The 19,277-nt window shown below is 40.8% G+C and overlaps 1 protein-coding gene across 2 annotated transcripts in view; it reads right to left on the reverse strand.

Moving 5' to 3' along the window:
• LOC122816727 (cytochrome P450 2K1-like) overlaps positions 1-19,277 on the reverse strand; it is a 657,641-nt gene that overhangs the window by 70,704 nt on the left and 567,660 nt on the right. The gene's annotated exons all lie outside the window — the stretch shown is intronic.

Genomic DNA, 19,277 nt, shown 5'->3' on the forward strand with positions numbered 1-19,277 from the left:
GCCATTTATTTTGGACAGAAACTTTCTACAACCTCTGTTCTTGTGCTTTAAGAGGTTCTCTGGAAACATCCCTAAAGCATATACAAAGCAGGTTCATCTAAAATACAATGTGATTCAGCTCCATCCATCCACCATTTATTTTGGACAGAAACATTTTACCACCCTGCCCTTGAACATTAATTAAGGGTTGGGTATCAAGTCCTTTCTGCATGTATTTTAGCCTACAGAATGAGTAGTCTGCAGACAAGTGCTTCAGTGTCCTACTTTTTAATCAATACTCTTACAGTCTGTAATCCCTCCTCCACAGACATCCTGCTGGTCAGCACTGAGCCTTACTCCTTATTGTTCTTACTTCTCAACTATTTATTTCTCTTATATTTATTTCACTTTTTCTAGACTAGCTACTCCCATCATTTTCCTGTTCCTGTCTCTCTTCAGTGGCACTGCATAGATTTACCCATGGTTGGTGTAGTTTGATCATGAGGGCAAAACCTGAGTGACCAAACAAAGCCAACCGTGGTTAGATCAGCATTGGTTGAATGCCGATAAACTGCCTGGTTTAAATGAATCAATTAATATCAAGTGTTTTTACTAAGACAAAGGATTTGAAGATTAGATTTTTTATGATATTTTAGTCACAAATCAATTGCTAACAAGTAATACTGCTTAACCAAACTTAACTGCATGCACTTTAGAGCATGAAAGAATAGCAACCAATAGTATTAGGATTTTGGGGCAATGCCCACTTTTAGATTGTTTCCATTGGTTGTCTTTATCACATGATTATTTGAATGCCTTTTTAAGGGGTGTGTGTGTTTTACAAACTTTTCTGATGAAGTTCTTGTTGAAACATTAAAGAGAACAAAAGCACTAAGAAAAAGTGTTTGCAGGTTCTTTTTCAGCCATATTTTTGCCTTGTTTTTTTCAGTTTTTTCAGTTGTGTAGTATTTTTTGTTGGTATCTATTCAAGAGGTAGCTGTAAAATCAAGATAGTGAAGTTTCACTTATTCCTAGGCAAGCTAGTTTTTGAAGCAATCTCTGATGGAATACCATGTCAAAAGCTTTGAATAAATCTAGGAAAAGTGCCAATACTAACTTCTCAGAGTTTTGATATTGGTTAATGGATGTTATAAAACTAAGGAGAGATATACATATACTATGAAAAGGATGGAAACCACACTGTGTAGGGAAAAGGAAGAAGTTGCCAGTGAGAAAGCTGAGCAGTCGAGACTGGATAGACTTTTCTAGAATTTTGTAAGAGTAGAGGCAGCAGTATGACTATAGGTCTGAAGTTTAAGAGTTCTTTTGAGTTTTCACCTTTATAGACAGGAAAAATGTAGCATCTTTTTCATAGTGTTGTAACACAGCTTTTGATGATAAAGCAGTTCATTAAGATAATTAGGAAAAGCTAGGGCATCAGGAGCAATTTTTAAGTACTGAGATGGCATATTATCATCAGGGACAAGGGTGGTAGGTTTTAAGGTTAATAATAGATCTGATGTCAATTTTCATTCATCCTCACAAATGGTTTCTGGGTTTGAGGTCGGATCTGACTCAGCCATTACTACAGCTCGTGGAAACGTTTGCACTCTCAAGCGCTCTATAACCCACAATGCACTGCTGCCCTGTCACCTCAGATCTTGTTTGCCACTTTCGCAATCAGACGTGGTTACTGACACTCTCAAGCTTTGTGGTGATATTAGGTGATATTTACTTGAATTTGTAATTTTTCTCTATTCTTCTTTCCCTTCAGGCTCTCTCTCTGTCTTTATTTTTCATTGTTCTTAAAAAAAAAAAAAAGGGAGTTTTCCTTATTATCCCTTTTTTATCCCCTACCGAATACCTTATTTTCTTTCTAGTATTTTTTTTGTTATTTGACTTATGTCTGAAAAAGGATTTAAAAATTTTACCCATTGCAGGCACATGATGCCTGTTTTCAACAGACATTCTATTTGCTTATATTGTCTAGGTCCAGAGCACTTGTACTTAGACCGTGAGATATGTGGGTCTTTTAATCCAAGGGCTATCAATGAGAGAAAGAATAAGTTGATTTTAAAAGGTCTGCTGCCCTGGTCTTTTTCTATGGCCTTACCAAAAGATTAGCCCTCAACTTCTTCCCACAAACATGGAAAAGGGCCTAGGTCAGCTGAGATTCCAGCCTCATCAGACCCGGCGAAAAAGTTGTCAAAATGAGATCCAACCTCTCCAGCTGTTTCAAAGGTCTCGGATCCGAAGAAGGCCTCTTTATTTTCAGAGCCTAAGAAAAAGATTCAGAGCCGAAGTCTTGAGATCCACAACCCTTACCCCAACACACTTATTTGCCTTCCATAGACCTGGCTGTATCTCAGCTCCCTTCTCCTTTTTTTTGGAGAGGCATTCTAGGCCTGCTTTTGTGTCCTCTTGTCTGATCTGAAGCCTCACTGAAGCAGATGTGGTGAGAATGGTGAGGGAGACGATCACTGAGCAGATCCAGAAGGGTAATTTGTTAGTCTAAACCCCATAGGATCTGGGAAGTCCTCCTGCTTTCACTCCTCCTCTGACTGACCCCATGATTTAAGAGTTATTGGGTCCGAGCATCCTGGATCCGTCTCGGTCGGATCCGAGGAAATTGATTTCATTGGATATGACTATAGTCTTGAGCTTCTTTGCTCCAACATGTTTGGATCCAGAGGGCTCCTGGAGCTGAAGCCTACCTGTTGGGTCTGGGGGGGTATTGGTGGTATCAACTCTGATATTTTTGGAGCCTTCACTCCCTCTCGGAGCCTTGGCGCTGGACAGCTTATCTCCATCTTCCTCCTCAGGCAGTCCTCCTTTGGGAGTGGGGGGGTCAACGGACCTGAGACCCTTGTCATTTGCTCCATTGGTTTCCTCATCCCTGGGGAGATCAGCCTTTGATGTGGTTCAGAAGGTCTTCTCTGAATCTTTAGAGCAGACTGATCCCCCCCCCATTGGACCCATCCCTGACTACTCATCTGGTTCTGTCACTTGATCTCCATCATTCTGCACAGGGACAGCCAGTCCAGGGCCTTCAGTATACCTAATCTGGGATCCCTAGCTCTCTCCGGATGATTCCACCAAAGAAGTCCCTTGGAAGAGATGGTGTAAGAGGAAGCACCTTGACTCATCAATCTATCACCTGAAGACATGTCCTTTGGAGACATCCTTGAACTCCTGAAGCAGAAAGGTGGTTGGCCTGCAAACACCTCTTCCTCTGAGGAATCAGTATACTTGGAGGCCTTTGCTGCTGGCCCATCTTCCTCCTGTGTCACATCACCTCCTCATGAATTAGTGGATTTGATTTGTTGGAAGACGTGGAAGGAGCCAGATTCATTCGAGCCAATACCAAAAAGACCTGATAGGATCATGGCACCCCCAGTAGAAAGACAGTATTGGAGTAAGGGTGTACCGGTTGATACCATGGTTGTGGCAGCCTCCACATTGAAAGAACTCACAGAAGAGACTTTAATTGTCCACCCTCCTAACAGGGAGTCGAGGTCGATGGACAGACTCGGGAAGTGAGTTTACACTTCAGCGACTTTTGCTATCAGATCCCTGAACTATTTAGTCTATTTTACGAGGCTGCAAAGGGGCTTAATCAAGGAAGGTTCTAGCTCACTGGCAAAGGTTGTGACCAAGGAGATTCAAACTTCTGTTGCTCCTCAGTGAAATACCTTACAGTCTGTGGTTAATTCATCTACACAGTTGTTGTCTAATGCTACAGAGGCTGCTGCATGGGCAGTAAGTTCATGCTTAGCCATGAGGAAACAAGCCTGGATGCACCTATGTGATTTTGTGAAACCTTTTAAGTCTACGTTCGTCAATGCTCAGTTTGACAGATCATTACTTTTTTGGCCCTACAGTGAAAGAAACATTTTCCAGGTGTGAAAAGGATGGGAAGATGCTTTCTAATACAGGAGTATGATTTTTGACCCCCCCCAACAATCTTTTTCCAGTAATCAGAGAGGGGGTCATAAAATGTGGTTCAAGTCCAAAGTCCATTCCCTGACATACATAGAACCAGTTTTCCCAGAGGCAGAGGGGGAAACAGGAATAATAGAAGATGCCCAAGAGGCAGAGGAGGGCCTCAGAATAATGGGTCCAGAGAAACTTTTTTTGACAGACCCTATAAGCACTCCTGAATGGAGGCCCAATTGTCATCCTTTGGAGGCAATCAGGAGACATTTTTCTCTGCACCAACTAGCCTGGCTAAATTTAACAAACGATACTTGGGTGCAGAGAATTATTACCATTTTTCCTTCCTCCTCCAATGACAAATGAGCTTATGGACATTCCATCCAGTCAATGGGATCCAGAAACTCAACAGATCCTACAGTTGCTAGCAAAAAAAAAAGTGACCCAAGAGGTCCCACCAGCCCAAAAAACATCCAGAACTTACTCAAGGTTCTTTTTAGTTCCAAAGAAAATAGGGGACTGTAGACCAGTTTTGGATCTCAGGATGTTAAGCAAGTCATTCATGCATTTAAAGTTCCGGATGGTCACGGTACAGTCAGTTCTACCCTTTTGGACAAGGATGATTAGATGTGCTTGGTAGACCTCCAGGATGCGTACTATCATATACAAATTCATAGACGATCCAGGAGGCACCATTGCTTCTGAGTGGGAGCCAGTCATTTCCAGTTCAGAGCTCTGCCCTGTGGACTCACTATGGTCCCCAGTGTGTTTACCAAATGTATGGCAGTAGTAGCAGCTCACTTGAAACTGCAAGGGATCCATGTGTTTCCTTATCTGGATGACTGGCTCATCACTGCCCCAACCAGGCATAAACTGGTACAAGTGACAGATCAGGTTTTGCAGAACTGTTCAATACTGGGAATCACTATAAACCATGCAAAGTCTCAACTGCAACCCACTCAAAGACGAGAGTTCATTGGAGCACTATTCATCACATCATCTATGGTTACCTCTATTCCCTATCCTCATTTTCTCAACATCAGAAACCAAACAAAGAAGTTAATTTGCAGTTCAAAAATGTTGGCCAGGAAAGTGTTACAAGATCTGGGCTCGATGGCGGCAGCCATTACTCTAGTTCTTCTGGTGAGATACCATGAGAGTTGAGGGCACTTGGTCACCAGAAGAGGCCAATTTGCTTATAAATGTCCTGGAGATGAGAGTGGTGCTGTTAGCATTGCGAGCATCCCAAGACTCCCTTCTTCTGGGAATGATTGCAATATCAAAACAAACAACATGTCGGTCGTTTGGTATATCAACAAACAAGGAGGAACCTGATCTTACCCTCTATATTAAGCCCTCAGAGTATGGCAGTGGACGGTAGCCTCCAATCGCTTTCTGGTAGCATTGCACATTCCAGGAAAATCCATTGTGATTGTGGACAAGCTCAGCAGCTCCATTCTGTTGCCTCATGAGTGGTCCCTCAGCCACTGAGTAGTGAAAATGATTTTTCATCGGTATGGCCAACCCTGCTGTGACCTATTTGCATGCCCTCTGAACAACAAATGCAGCAGCTTCTTTGCCCTAATCCCCCCTATGCGGGAGTCACCAAGGGATGGTCTTCCCCCTGGTCCTAATCCCCAAGTATTTACAGAAAGTATCCAGACTGAAGACCAGGATAATCCTCATTGCACCTTACTGGCCTCGACAGATATGGTTTCCCTTCCTATGGTCTCACCTCCTAGCTCCACCATGGATTCTGGATCCAATTCTGGACCTTCTGTCACATCCGACAGGATTGATTCCTCCGGATCTAACAAATCTCAGACTAATCACATGGTTTCTCTAGTTCCCCATCCATTCCATTTTGTTATCCTTCCAAAAACCTTCTAAGAGGAAATTATATAAGAGCAAATGGAAAAGCTTTGTCATTTGGGCTGAACAACATGATACACAGCCTTTTACAGCACCACCTATACGGTTCTTCAGTACCTTGTAGAATTGTTTCATAAAGAAGATAGTGCTTCTGCCATTAAGGTTCAGTTAGCAGCTATCTCAAATTTTCATGTTGGAATTTCTAATTTTTCATTGGCATCTACCAAAATATGTAAAGAAGTTTTGAAAGATATACCACTCCTGAGACCCTCTTTGAAGGCTCCTGTACCTCCTTGGGACCTTTACTTAGTACTTCTGGCTTTAACTGCTTCTCCTTTTGAACCAGCAGCCAAGTGTGTATAAACATTTCTCTCCTGGAAAACTGCCTTTCTAGTAGCCATAACCTCTGCCAGGAGAGTTTCAGAGATTCAAGCCTTATCTTCTATATCCCCTTATCTCATTTTTAAGAAGGACAGGGTATCCTTATGGACCAATTCTTTCTTTCTACCGAAGGTTATGTCAGAGACCAACAGCAATTAAGCCATCAACCAACCAGTATTTTTTCCAAACTACAGTAATAAGGGAGAATTTTTTCTCCACTCACTAAATGTCCATGGGCAGTTATGCTACTGTCTACTTAGAAATAAAGAATTCAGAAAATCAGACCAACTATTTGTTTCCTTTGTGCATCAAAAATTAGGGCAGGCTGTTAAAAACATGACTATAGCCAAGTGGATTGGGTTTTCAGTCTAGAGCCTATTTAGATGATATTTGTGCAGTTGCTATGTGGTCAGATTCACACACTTTCATCAAGCATTACAAGTTGGATTTGGTCTCAAGAGGTAGATAAGTATTTGGCTTGACTGTTCTTCTGTATGTCCTTCCTTTGGGTCCACCCAGAGCTCAGGTAGTTGGGGATTCTGTCCCATTCGTGAGGATGAATGAAAAATGACAACATCAGATAAAGAAGTTATGTAATCACCATAACATTCCATCTCTGTTGTCTATTTTCATTCAGCCTCACATCCCCTCCCTCTGTCCCCCTTCCCTTAATTTTTTCTGTCTAGTGCCGAACATGAGGACACAAAAGATTTTTCCTAGATCTTGAGGGCTAATCTCTGTAAACCTGATATTGTTTGTCTTATCCTCTAACCTAGTCATAACTGTTTTTCTTTTTTGTCAAGAACAGTTAAGTTTCTGCTTTGCAGATAATTTCTATGATTTATGGTATAAAGGTACTTTTTTGGCATGCGTTTCTTCTGTCTCTAAAGCTATAGGTATAATCTGAGGTGACAAGGCAGCAGCGCATTTTGGGTAGGGGAGAGCTCGAGAGCTCAAACATTACCATGAGCTGTAGTAACAGCTGAGTCGGGTCCAACTTCGGATCCAGAACCCATTCGTGAGGCTGAATGAAAATAGACAACACAGTTGGACTGTTATGGTGAGTGCATTACTTCTTTTTTTTTTGACTGAAGAAACTGAGACTAGTTTGATTGCAGGTGTTTTGTGGGCTAACAAGGAAGGAGAAGAAGTTGTGTCTTCCTCTGCCGAGGGTTTAATTAAGAGAAGTTACTGTCTTGAATTTGTTGGCTATGCTGTCAGTATGGTTAGATGAAGTAGGTGTATGTTGTGTTGGTGTACTGAGTTTTACAAGGTGGTTGATTGTAGTCCAAAAACTTTGGGGTTGTTATAATTTGCTGCCTGTGTATTAATATAGTATTTTTAATCTGTCTTGATTTGATTTTTGTTGGAGTTTCTGAGACATTTGCAGTATTGATGGGCAGCAACGGTTTTAGCTATGTTTTCCAGGTGATGTGTCTCTCTTTCATAAGCGATTTAGTACTTTACATAGAAATCTCCTTACCATTAGAAAACTGGTTAAACAGACAAGTGCAGTTTTAATGTTGTGTATCAGTATTAGTCTGAATAACTTGATATTGGACTAACAGTGGAATATGTAATTGAAATTACAAACTAAAGATACAGATAAAAATATTGAACATATTTGGTGTTAGCTGAATGGAAGCACCTACTTTTGCTCCAAGGTAACTTCACTGATTAATTTGCTAAGCTTGGGTTCACTTCACTCCCCTACCCCTCCCCATATTTCTACACACCCTCACATATCCTAAAAGTATTCATCCAAAGCCACACTGATCTAGGCAACTAAACAACTAAATCAAGCATTTAACATTTAACAAAAGCAGATACCTAAACTCCCTCCTCGACTATCAATTATCCTTTTACCACACCCTCACATACCTTTACTCTTATTTCGTTGTGGCCTTTCTACACCTACCAATACTGATAACTCTTTCTTTTCTAGCTCACCTGACCACCCTTCCTAGCCACATCCACACAAACCATTTTCTTCCACCACAAGCAATCACTTTTCAACTACTCAATCTATCATGACAAACAAGGCTGTAAACACAACCCTCCCTAACTCCATCACCCTTCCCCACCTCCTTTATTCATCACTTCAAAGTTAAGATCCAGACCATACAAATTTTAAAACAAAAAAAACCTCTATAACCCATCCAATACCACCTCAACACACACCTCATATCCTATCAAATTAAAGCTAGATGGTGACATATACCCTAATCTAGGACCATCCACTGCTAGCTACACCACTATCTCAAAAAACAAATACTCCTTCCCCAGCTCCCAAAACATCCTCATTGCAAATTTTCCTCCTGAACATTTGAAACATTTGCAATAAAATAACCTAGCTGCTTAGATAACCTAACACTCTCCTGAGAAATTAACAATTACAGAAACTTGGCTAAGGCCCCACATTAAAGACGAAGACATACTACCACCCATTTACAACATACTGAGGATAAACAGGTAAAATATAAAAGCAGGAGGTGTAGCCATCTTATACAAAAATACAATGCAAATTACACTTTTCTCTGTCCCCATCCCAGTGTGTAATAATGTTGAAGTAATTAGTGCCCTGCTGAAGCTTATCTCCCACAATACCCTATCCATAAAAGGAAGTTACAGCCATCTTGGAAATAACATCAGCACCACTGAAGAATTTCTGTCATATGTCACCTCTAATATCCCACAAGAAAAAATAATTTTATGAGATTTCAGTACTGATTATATGTCTGTCAATTACAATTATCCTCAAAATGCTATCAATCTGTCTGGCCTCATTCAACTAATTACCTCTCTCACTCGCTACATAAATAACACCCACAAAGGTTCAATACTTGATTGGGTAATCACCTCCTCCCCTAACAACATATTCTCCTATGGCTGTCTCTCTCTCTCTCTCTCTCTCTCTCTCTCTCTCTCTAATGACGATACTCTTGATGTCAGAGCTCAAAATCACACTTCCAAACCACATCCCCATAATGAAGTACCAGTCTCTCCACTTCCAAAAAGAAACATTTCTCCAGAAGCCACAACTCTGTAAATGGAAACATCTAAAGGATGTCCCCATTAGATGATGCTGTTACAGAATTTTCCAGGATGTTCCTTAACATTCTAAACAGTTTAGACCACCTCAGAACAAAACATGTAAAAGTCATACTAGCTGCTTGACTGACCAGAACCACAAAACAGCTAATGAAACTCGGAGACAAGGCCTGGAATTCCTGGAACAAAGATAAAACAAATAAACAACCCACAAATATTTCAGCAACTCAGAAATCACATTAAATACAAAATCAGACTAGATAAAAAAAAACTATTACACTATCCTACAGTCCAAAAACCTTCAAAATTCAAAGGCATTCTGGTAAACTATTGACAAATCCTAAAACCAAGCCATGCCACTCAACCCATACCCACATTGTCCAACAACATAGAAAACACTGCCAGTCTCTTTAATACATACTTCATAAATTCAGTCACATCCTATTCAAACACCACATCCCTCTCACCAGCCCTTCTATCCACAGAAACACATGTGAGTCTGCACCCTTCTCATTGCAACCCATTCCCACCTCAATCATTACAAAACATCTATTAAAACTAAAACCTACCACCTTAGCACTCAAAAGTCTCCCTGCAGAATATCTAAAAATGGCTGCCGAGGCTATAGCCTATCACATGTCTATATTCATAACCACTCAATCACAGAAGCATATGTCGCAAGACTATCGAACAAAAGTTATATCCTACCACTAAAAGAGGAAATAACATCAAATTTAGAAACTATCTCCATACTGCTGTCTTGTTCCCCTTATATAAAATTCTTGAAAAATGCATTCAATCCCAGCTCTTCCAGCACATTGACAAAAATAACTTTCCAACACAGCTTCTGCCCCCATAATTTCACTACTACAGCCCTCCTACATTTCACTAATACTGCAAATACCCATACCAAATCTTTCTTCACAGTCTCACACCCCATCTTCCTACAGAAGCTTTCATCTCCAGCATTTGATGAAACCTCTATCAAATGGTTTAACAGCCACCTTGCTAACAGATCACAGGCTGTAGAATGAAGCAAAGGCTTCTCCCCTTTCCTCCCAGTCTCCACAGGCACCCACCCAAGGGTCCATTCTTTTCAACATATTCATTAATAACCTTCAAGATGCCTCCAAATCATCCACAACAATTCAGTATGCCAATGAGTCCTCCCTCATATGTAGCACCCAAAACATTGACAACCTGGAACAAATCACTCAAGAATCATTCTCATCCATTGTAACCTGGCTAACTGACTCACAACTTTGTCTTAGTCACAGAAAGCAAACTTATTTTCTTTACTCCAAGACACCACCCAACCCAGAAACCCTCCTTTGATATTTTTTCAGCAACTAACAGTAAAATTCAAATCATCCCACATACCAAGCTGCATGGCATCTACATTGACAATAGCTTAAAATTTGGCTGCCACATCCAGTGTACAGTAAAGAAAACTCACAAGAAATTGAGTTCCCTCTAGAGTCAAAAGTTTCCTCATTGACCAAACCAGAAAACACCTAGCCTCTACCCTACTGCTCCCAACATTTCTCTATGCAGCCCCCATTTTTCATTAACTTACATGTGTCTCAGCTCTGAGAACTTAAACAATGCTATCATAAACTAGCAACGGTAGCAGTAAATCACTGACAAAAATTCCACCACTGTCTAGCACTCAAAGAACTACATTGGTTTGAACTACCCCACTTAACTATCTTGCTCCCTGCATTTGACTATTCATAACCTCATCTTTAAATCTACAAACTGTCCATTTCTGTCAACTGTAATCCAGCTATAGAAAGCAAATAGACCCCTTTGCTCAACCCAAATGCTGCTCTGCCATGTCACTCAATCCAGCAATACTCCTGCTATAGATTTTTTTGTTGGCATAATGGTTGAGGCCTTCGTCTTACATGCACAAGTTACAAGGTTCAATTCTGACCTCTGGCCATTGCCTATTTGGAGTTAACATGTCTCCCTGCATCTCTGTGTGGTTCCTCCCTCCTCTAAAAAACATGCTGAGTAGTAACATCTCACATTCACCAAAGAATGGTGCTGTGGGCAGCAGCACAGACTCTACATGGTGTCCTGTAGGGGGAAGAGTTGTACAACTCAACCACTTTGGGTATCTACTGTGGTGTGCAGTATTCTCAGGATAGTTAAACACGAATCGCAGTCTGCATGCCATGACAGGCTAGTCACTTGACAGTATAAAATATGGGTCTAGGTGATTCAATAATGTTGACTAATGTCACCAAATAGGCATGGGTTTTTGAAAGGGATAAGTGGGTTGAGGCCTACTTCATCCTATGCCAGGTACCATTGCTAATGGTAGGAGGGGTGTATTTGCCCCAGTTGGCCAGTGTGTGTCTGCCATAAAGCCCAATAGTCCTGGGTCAGTAAGCTACTGGTTAGTGGCTATCCACTTGCCCGGACTGGGTTACCTGGGATAGCTCAATTGTGCAAAAGCTGGATGTAAAACCAATCAACTTGCCAAATATGAGCTAAGAATTGCTACACTCAATGTACGTTCACTGATAGGATGGAACTTTAAAGTAGATGACATGATAATAAGGAGGAGGCTAGGCATCCTATGTATCCAGGAGACAATATGGAAAGGCAGTGCAGCAAAGCCTCTAGGCTTGGATCCAGAGTCTACTACTCAGGAGGACAGGTTAAAAATGGTGTGGGAATTATAGTGAGGGAGAGGCTTCAAAAAGCAGTGAGGGATGTCATCAGAATTAGAAGCAGACTCATGACAATAAGAATGCAGCCTAATGATAGGGCAGTATTCATAATCTCAGCCTATGACCCACAGCAGGTTTGTGATAATGGGGAAAAGAGTGCTTTCAGACAACAGTTGTTGGATCTAGAAGATAAAGCAGGACAACATGAATTGATGTTGATAACAGGTAACTTGAATGCACATATCGCGATATACAGAACAGGATATGAGGACTGCCTGTGTCCACACAGGTGGGGCAACAGGAATAAAGGGGAGGTCGTTCTAGACTTCTGTCTCACAAATATCTTGATAGTAGCCAACACATGGTTCAGAAATAGAGGCAGTCACAACATCACCTAGGAGAGGGGCTAACATGCAACTGAGGTAGACTCCCTCCTAATAAGGAAAGGGCACTGGGGTAGAATCAGTGAATGCAAAGTCATCTCCAGTGAAATAGTCATTCCACAGCATAAACCACTGGTTGCCATAATCAGCTGCAAGTAATGGTCAGAGAAGGTACTAAGGTCAACAGACACCAGGCTGAAGAACAGGAAGTTGACTGGAGAGAAAGCACAACAGTTCAAGGAATTACTCAGGGCTCTAAGAAGAAGAAATAGGTGGAGATGAAGAAGATTGGCAGCGTCTCGAAAAAAGCTGGCACCCCCAGTAGAAAGAAAATGCTTGAAGACTACAGAACACATATGCAGCCAAGCTACATTTGGAAATAAAGTACATAAGGAAAGCTGGTGGTGGTGGAATGCAGAAGTCCAGGAAGTCATCAAAAGAAAGGAGTGCAGGAAAAAGTGGAAGTTAAAAAAGATGTACCAGGCTAGGAAGGAGTACGGGTTGGCTAACTAAAAGGCTAAAAAAGGAGTTGCGGCAGCAAAGAACAAGGCATCAGAGGCACTCTACCAGCTTCTGGAAAGTGAGTCATGAGATGGCAAAAAGAAACTGAATTAGGTTGCAAAGCAAATACAGAAAGATAAAGAAGATAGTCAGAACCCTTCGTAAGGGATGCCAGCAACAACCTGCTCACCAGTCCACAGGACATCAAAGGCAAATGGAAGGAGTATGTCCAGCAGCTTCTGAATGAAGAAATCCCCACAGAAGCTGTACTGCCCCAAACATAGCCTATGATGAGAAAAGAGGAGGTGCCCACCATAGAAGAAGAACAGCATGAAGGAAAATGAAGTTATATGAGGTCACAGCAGGTAAGATAAAGATGTTGTTTGGTACAGGAAAGAAATAGATCCTCAGGGTACTCATAACAGTATGGAGTGAAAGGCATATCCCAGATGACTGGAGAATAAGCATACTAGTGTCAGTGTTTAAGAACAAAGGGAACATTCACAACTGTGGGCAGTTCAGAGGTATCAAACTCCTGCAATATTGCATAAGAATTCTGGAGAGGGTGAGTTTTAAATGAATATACAAAGCAGTAGAAAGGAAGATGGGAGATGAGCAGTTTGGATTGAGATCAGGATGCAGCACAACTGACCCAATATTTGCAGTGAGACAGATAGTTGAGAAGAAGCTAGAGATGAAGAAAGAGTCCAACTGGGCATCTCTAAGCTTGGAGAAAGCATATGACAAGGTCCCAAGAAAACTGATTTGGTAAGTCCTATGGTGGTTCAGTATCCCAGAAACATTGGTAGAGTTAGTGCAAGCTATGTACAAGGACCCAATGACATAAGTATGCACAGTGTTCAGTCTCACAGAGGAGTTCCCAGTGGGAATGGATGTGCATCAGGGTTTAGTTCTGAGCCCACTACTATTCATACTGGTGATGCACTGCATTAGCAAACAGGTCAGAGGGGAGAGGTCAACAAAGTTTCTGTATGCAGAAGATGTGGCATTATAGACAGACTCTGAGCAAGAATTTCAGCAAAGGAGAGAGGAATGGAATGCAAAACTGAAGGCATATGTGATGAAAGTGAGTACAGATAAGACATCTGCAAAGGTAGCAAATGGGGGAAATCAGAAGAAGCTGAGAACTGAGATAAAAGGGAAAGTAGTGGAACAGGTTAACAGATTCACATGTCTTGGAGGGGTGATTAAAGAGAAGGGAAGTAAGAATGAGGAGGTCAAAGCTAGAATCAGAGGGGCTGCAGCCAGCTGGTACAGAGCTTCATGTGTAGTATATGACACAAGAATGTGGTGGTGCAGCGGTAGTGTTGTTGCCTCACAGCAAGTGGTTCTCCCGTTCGATTCTCAGCTGGAGTGCCTTCTGTGTGGAGTCTGCATGTCCTCCCCATGGTCGAGTGGCGTTCGAAAGACATGCGTGAATGGGCGTGCCATCGTTGAAGGTTGGGTGTCAGGCTGGCACCTTGGCACCATAAAAATCTACTGCCAATCATTAGTGGACCAGAGTTCCACTGTGACAACCCCTAACAGGGAAAAGCCAAAAGAAGAACAAACATATGACACAAGAATTCCAAAGAAGCTGAAAAGTAAGGTGTACAAAACAGTGGTGCAACTGGTGCTACTGTATGGTACAGAAACCTGGGCAGTAAAGGCAGAGCAGATGAGAAAGCTAGAGGTGATGGAGATGAATTGCCATGTGATGGTAGGATGCACATTGTGGGCCAGACAAAGAAATGAGAACTCAAGAACAGAAGCCAAAAGTAGCTCCAGTTGTAGACAAGGTCAAAGAGAAATAGGTTACGGTGGTTTGGGCAAATGCAGAAAATCAGAAGGCAATTGGTTGAAGAAGATTTGGGACAGACAGGAAGAAGGCAAAGGAAACAAGGGCATCCAGCAAATAGGTGCATGGATTGTGTGAGAGAAGACCTGTAGCAGTCAGGCATGAGTATTGAGAAAGGCAGGAGAGTGGCATTGAATAGCAAGTGAGAGAAATGGTGACAGATTACACGACAGCCTGACCCCATGTGGAAAAATTGGAAAAAGGGGGCTGATGATGATGATGTCTTTTCTCAAACTATATCACTAAAGTAACAAACAACATATTTCTCTCCCTAAAAATAGAATATCTCAAACATTTTAAACAGAAGCTATAAAGTCTCACCAGCAGAATCTCTGGCTCTACCAGTGCACTAACCCTGGATATGTTTTCCTAGACCAAACTGTAATTCTACACTTCTACACTTCAACAACTTCCCTTTATCTCTTTCTCACAACACTTCTTCTCTATACTCTTGCCCACTTACCATAACTGACTGTTACCCCCAACTTTCCCACTCAATTCGTCATTCTTACATTCGCCTATATTATCTGCTTTTCCCATCTCCTTCTTCATACATCCAATCACTTCTAGTCCTTATCTTTCTTCATTTGATCTTCAGTCTATTACACCAGCTGCTGACTAACAAAAAAAATAAAACAAAAAAGGTTGTTGCATTTCTGCAACTTTACGTCTATTTTATGTCTTTATTGTGAAATTGCTTACTGAAGAACACAATGCTACTGGTCCACTGAAATTTATGTCTGTATACTGAGTTATGCTAATCATCTTCCTTTGCTCAAAATAATAATCTGTATCTGTATCTGTACCTTGTTGTACTATCTGTAATGACTCATTACTATGCAGACTTTTCAAAATACTTTTGGATGAATTTTTATGCCATGTATAAACTTTTAAAAATGTCTTTAATCACTAGACTCTGCATAAACTTGTAAAATGCTGTTTTTTTCTACCCTATGAATAAATCTTTATCTCATATGTAACATTTGGAGCTTTTCTCCTTGGGCAGCCTTTGACAGGGGACTCTGAGCCAAGTCGGACTTTCTCTGTTAGCAAATGCAATAAGTAACTAAATAAATAATAAATAGCGATGTCATAGTGCCATTGGATGCACAATCCAGGTGGTAGGTGCTCATCTGCATTGAATCTACTAACTCTGCAAAATGCTAATACAGTGTTATGAACAATATTTACCAGGAGTGGCTTACAACAACAGATTGTTGGTGATAAACAACTAACAGTTTATATATGAGAAGTTCAAAACCTTCACAAAACAAAATGGGGTTGGGCATTCTACATCTGTCCTTTAATGTCTAGACATAAATAAGCTAACATAAATATCTGTTCATACATTCAAGAAAGCTATTAAAAATAAACAATGACCACAACCCACTGCAGCACAAGACAGACAACTTATTTTCATATACAAAGATACAGCTCATACAACCGTTAATTCAACAATAGCAGTATTATTGTTAAACTGGAGCTTTGCATCCTGTCTGAGCTTACTAAAAACAAATTAAAACCCAAGAATGGGAGATCAACCAGAAATCTTAATACTGGGCTTTGTATGACTATAAGGCTGACAAATGCAATGCTGTCAATCTGTCTTGAGGGCAGGGGCATGTAACATACAGAGCTATTATGGGAGATGGCATAAGGAGATGACATACAAACCAGATTCTGTGTGTTCACTTACCAGAAGAGCTGTTATCCATTGCAATGTTACTGAGCTTTATGGAGCATCACCTAACTGATCCTACACTGCAAAGGATGCTGGGTGATGAAGTCTGTGCCCCTAGGAGATAACTGATCAGTGTTCCACCACAGAGGATGCCGGGTGACATGGTCCATTGACTGAGCTCTGGTGTACCAAAATAAGGATGGATGGATGCATGGGATCATTTTTAAAAACAATGGAATATTTCAGTGCTGAATCAGCAGAGTCCCCGATGAGGCACTGCATGTAATGAGAGGTCACCTATTGTGCCTGCTGAGGACACTTATCCCATCTGGGCTCTTAAGATGCCTTACTGAGTACTTGAGAATACATTCTTAGGGAATGAACCTGAGAAAATGGTAGTGTATATGAAAACTAAGAAAATATAATCATTGCACTTATATATGTTTGCATTTGTAATGTAAGCAATAACCAAGAATGAAAACTTTATTTGATTACTTTGGTTTAAATATTAACTATTATGATTCACCAGATAAATATCTAAGTTGAGAGGAAGTGTAACATGTAACTAAGGTACTACTTAGCATGTGTGTGCACATGGTCCTTCTGTAGGCGTGTCTGTGTAACATTCAGAAGTTAATGGATGCATGCAAATTCACTCTGGGTTTATGAATTATATGAATGTTGCTAATTAGTTGTTGGTGCCCTTTTCAAAATATCCTAGAGCTAATACAACCTAAATCTCTTTCTTACTCTGGGTTTCTGTCACCTGCTAATGACAGAATGAACTTTATATGTAACTGGCAACATTAGCTACAGAAGCTGCAATATTGTCCAGTTCTAGATGAGCAGCATTTAATGTCTGTAACTGTTCATGTTAAAGTATTGAATGAATACACTGTCTGAAACTGTTGTGCTGTGGATGGGAATACATTTCAGCGCCTGTTTAATTTGGAGTAATGAACTCGTGGCCACTTTAAGTGGATTAGGTTTCCTGCATCTACCAAGCAGGACTCTCTTTTGGCTAACAGCATTATATCATGTAAATAGATAAACATTACAAGAACTCTGTCACAAATGTTGAATAAATCAGCTGTTCTATAAGCTGTAATTTAAAACAAATATTTTGTTCCTGCTGATCATCACTGCCTGCCACTGTGATTCAGCCTGTTTGTTTGCCATCACCTGCATGGGACAGAGTCATGTTGAAGCCATGAGGGTTTCTGATTCATACCCCAACTTCACTTTAGCTGCTGATAATGTATACTTGTAGATGCGATGGGCTCCTGTGATTTCCCCTGTGCGTGCTCCCCCAAGATGAAGTCTCCTTGCTGCGGTTTCCCCTGTGGTGCTTACATGATGAAGGTTACCTGACATGGTCTTGCCTGTGCACCCCCACATGATAAAAGTTATTTGAATGTACACATCCTTGACCCATATACTGCTGAAATAGAAGTGGGCCAGACCACCTCTCTCCCCTAGAATGGGTGAGCAGACATCAGACACTCAATAGCATCATTCTTCATTTTCTCCTACACCCTGATAATCCCAGTTTATGAATGTGCCAAACTGGCAAAGTTAGTTTTGCCAAATGAGCACTGTTCAGTGAAACTAACATCTCCGACAATGAAGTTTGCCTTTTTCTCCACTGTTGTGTAACCTTGGAGTTGGTATATATAATTTTGGGGTGTGTGGGGTGCTTGCTGTCTCAAAAAAAATTTTATCTTATGTTTGTCAAAAGTAGTTCTAGCAGATGGCTTTCAAACTTTTTACTGCCACCAAAACTACCTTTGGTCAGTAGACATGATTCCTCCAGATTGTCTGGGTTCCAGTCAAGTCTTCCTTCCTCTGCAATGTAGAGCCAGAAATTCCTTGATTTATACTTGGACAGGGCTTGCTTTGGGATGATATGCTTTCAGCTTTACAGCTGATCACTAATATTTTGGCCAGATGTGATTTGAACAAGTTTAGTAATATATATATATATATATATATATATATATATATATATATATATATATATATATATATTTATATGTGTGTATATATACAGTGGCTATAAAAAGTTTACACAGCCGTATTAAAATGCCAGGTCTTTGTGATATAAAAAAATGAGACCAAAATAAATAATTTCAAAACTTTTCCATCTTTAATGTGACCTATAACCTGCACAATTCAATTGAAAAACAAACAAATCTGTCAGGGGAAAAATATAAAAAAATAAAAAACATACAATAAGCTGGTTGCATATCCGTGCACACCCTTAAACTAATACTTTGTTGAAGCACCTTTTGAGTTAATTACAGCATTCAGTCTACTTGGGTACACACCCGCCATCAATTAGACACTGATTAACCCCAAATAAAGTTCAGCTGCTCTAGTAGGATTTTCCTGATATTAACTCAGTTGCCTGCTACAGCAAAAGCCATGGTTCACAGAGAGCTTACAAAGCATCAAAGGGATCTCATTGTTGAAAGGTATCAGTCAGGAGAAGGGTACAAAAAAAATTCCACAGAATTGGATATAGCATGGAACACAGTGAAGACAGTCATCAAAAAGTGGAGAAAATATGGGACAACAGTGACGTTGCAAAGAACTGGACGTCCCTCCAAAACTGATGAAAGAACAAGAGAAAAACTGGTCAGGGAGGCTGCCAAGAGACCTACAGCAACACTGATGGAGATGCAGGAATTTCTGGCAAGTACTGGTTGTGAACTACATGTGACAACACTCTCCCATATTTTCCATATGTCTGGGCATATGCTGTAGGGTTGAAAGACGGAAGTGTTTTCTTACACAGAAAAACATCCAGGCCTGGCTAAAATTTGCAAAACAATACATCAAGTCTCTCAAAAGCATGTGGGAAAATGTGTTATGGTCTGATGAGACCAAGGTTGAACTTTTTGGCCACAATTCCAAAAGGTATGTTTGGTGCAAAAACAACACTTCACATCACCAAA

This window comes from Protopterus annectens, chromosome 12.part0, assembly GCF_019279795.1.
Source record: "Protopterus annectens isolate FY-2018-M chromosome 12.part0, PAN1.0, whole genome shotgun sequence".
Taxonomy (NCBI): domain Eukaryota; kingdom Metazoa; phylum Chordata; order Ceratodontiformes; family Protopteridae; genus Protopterus; species Protopterus annectens.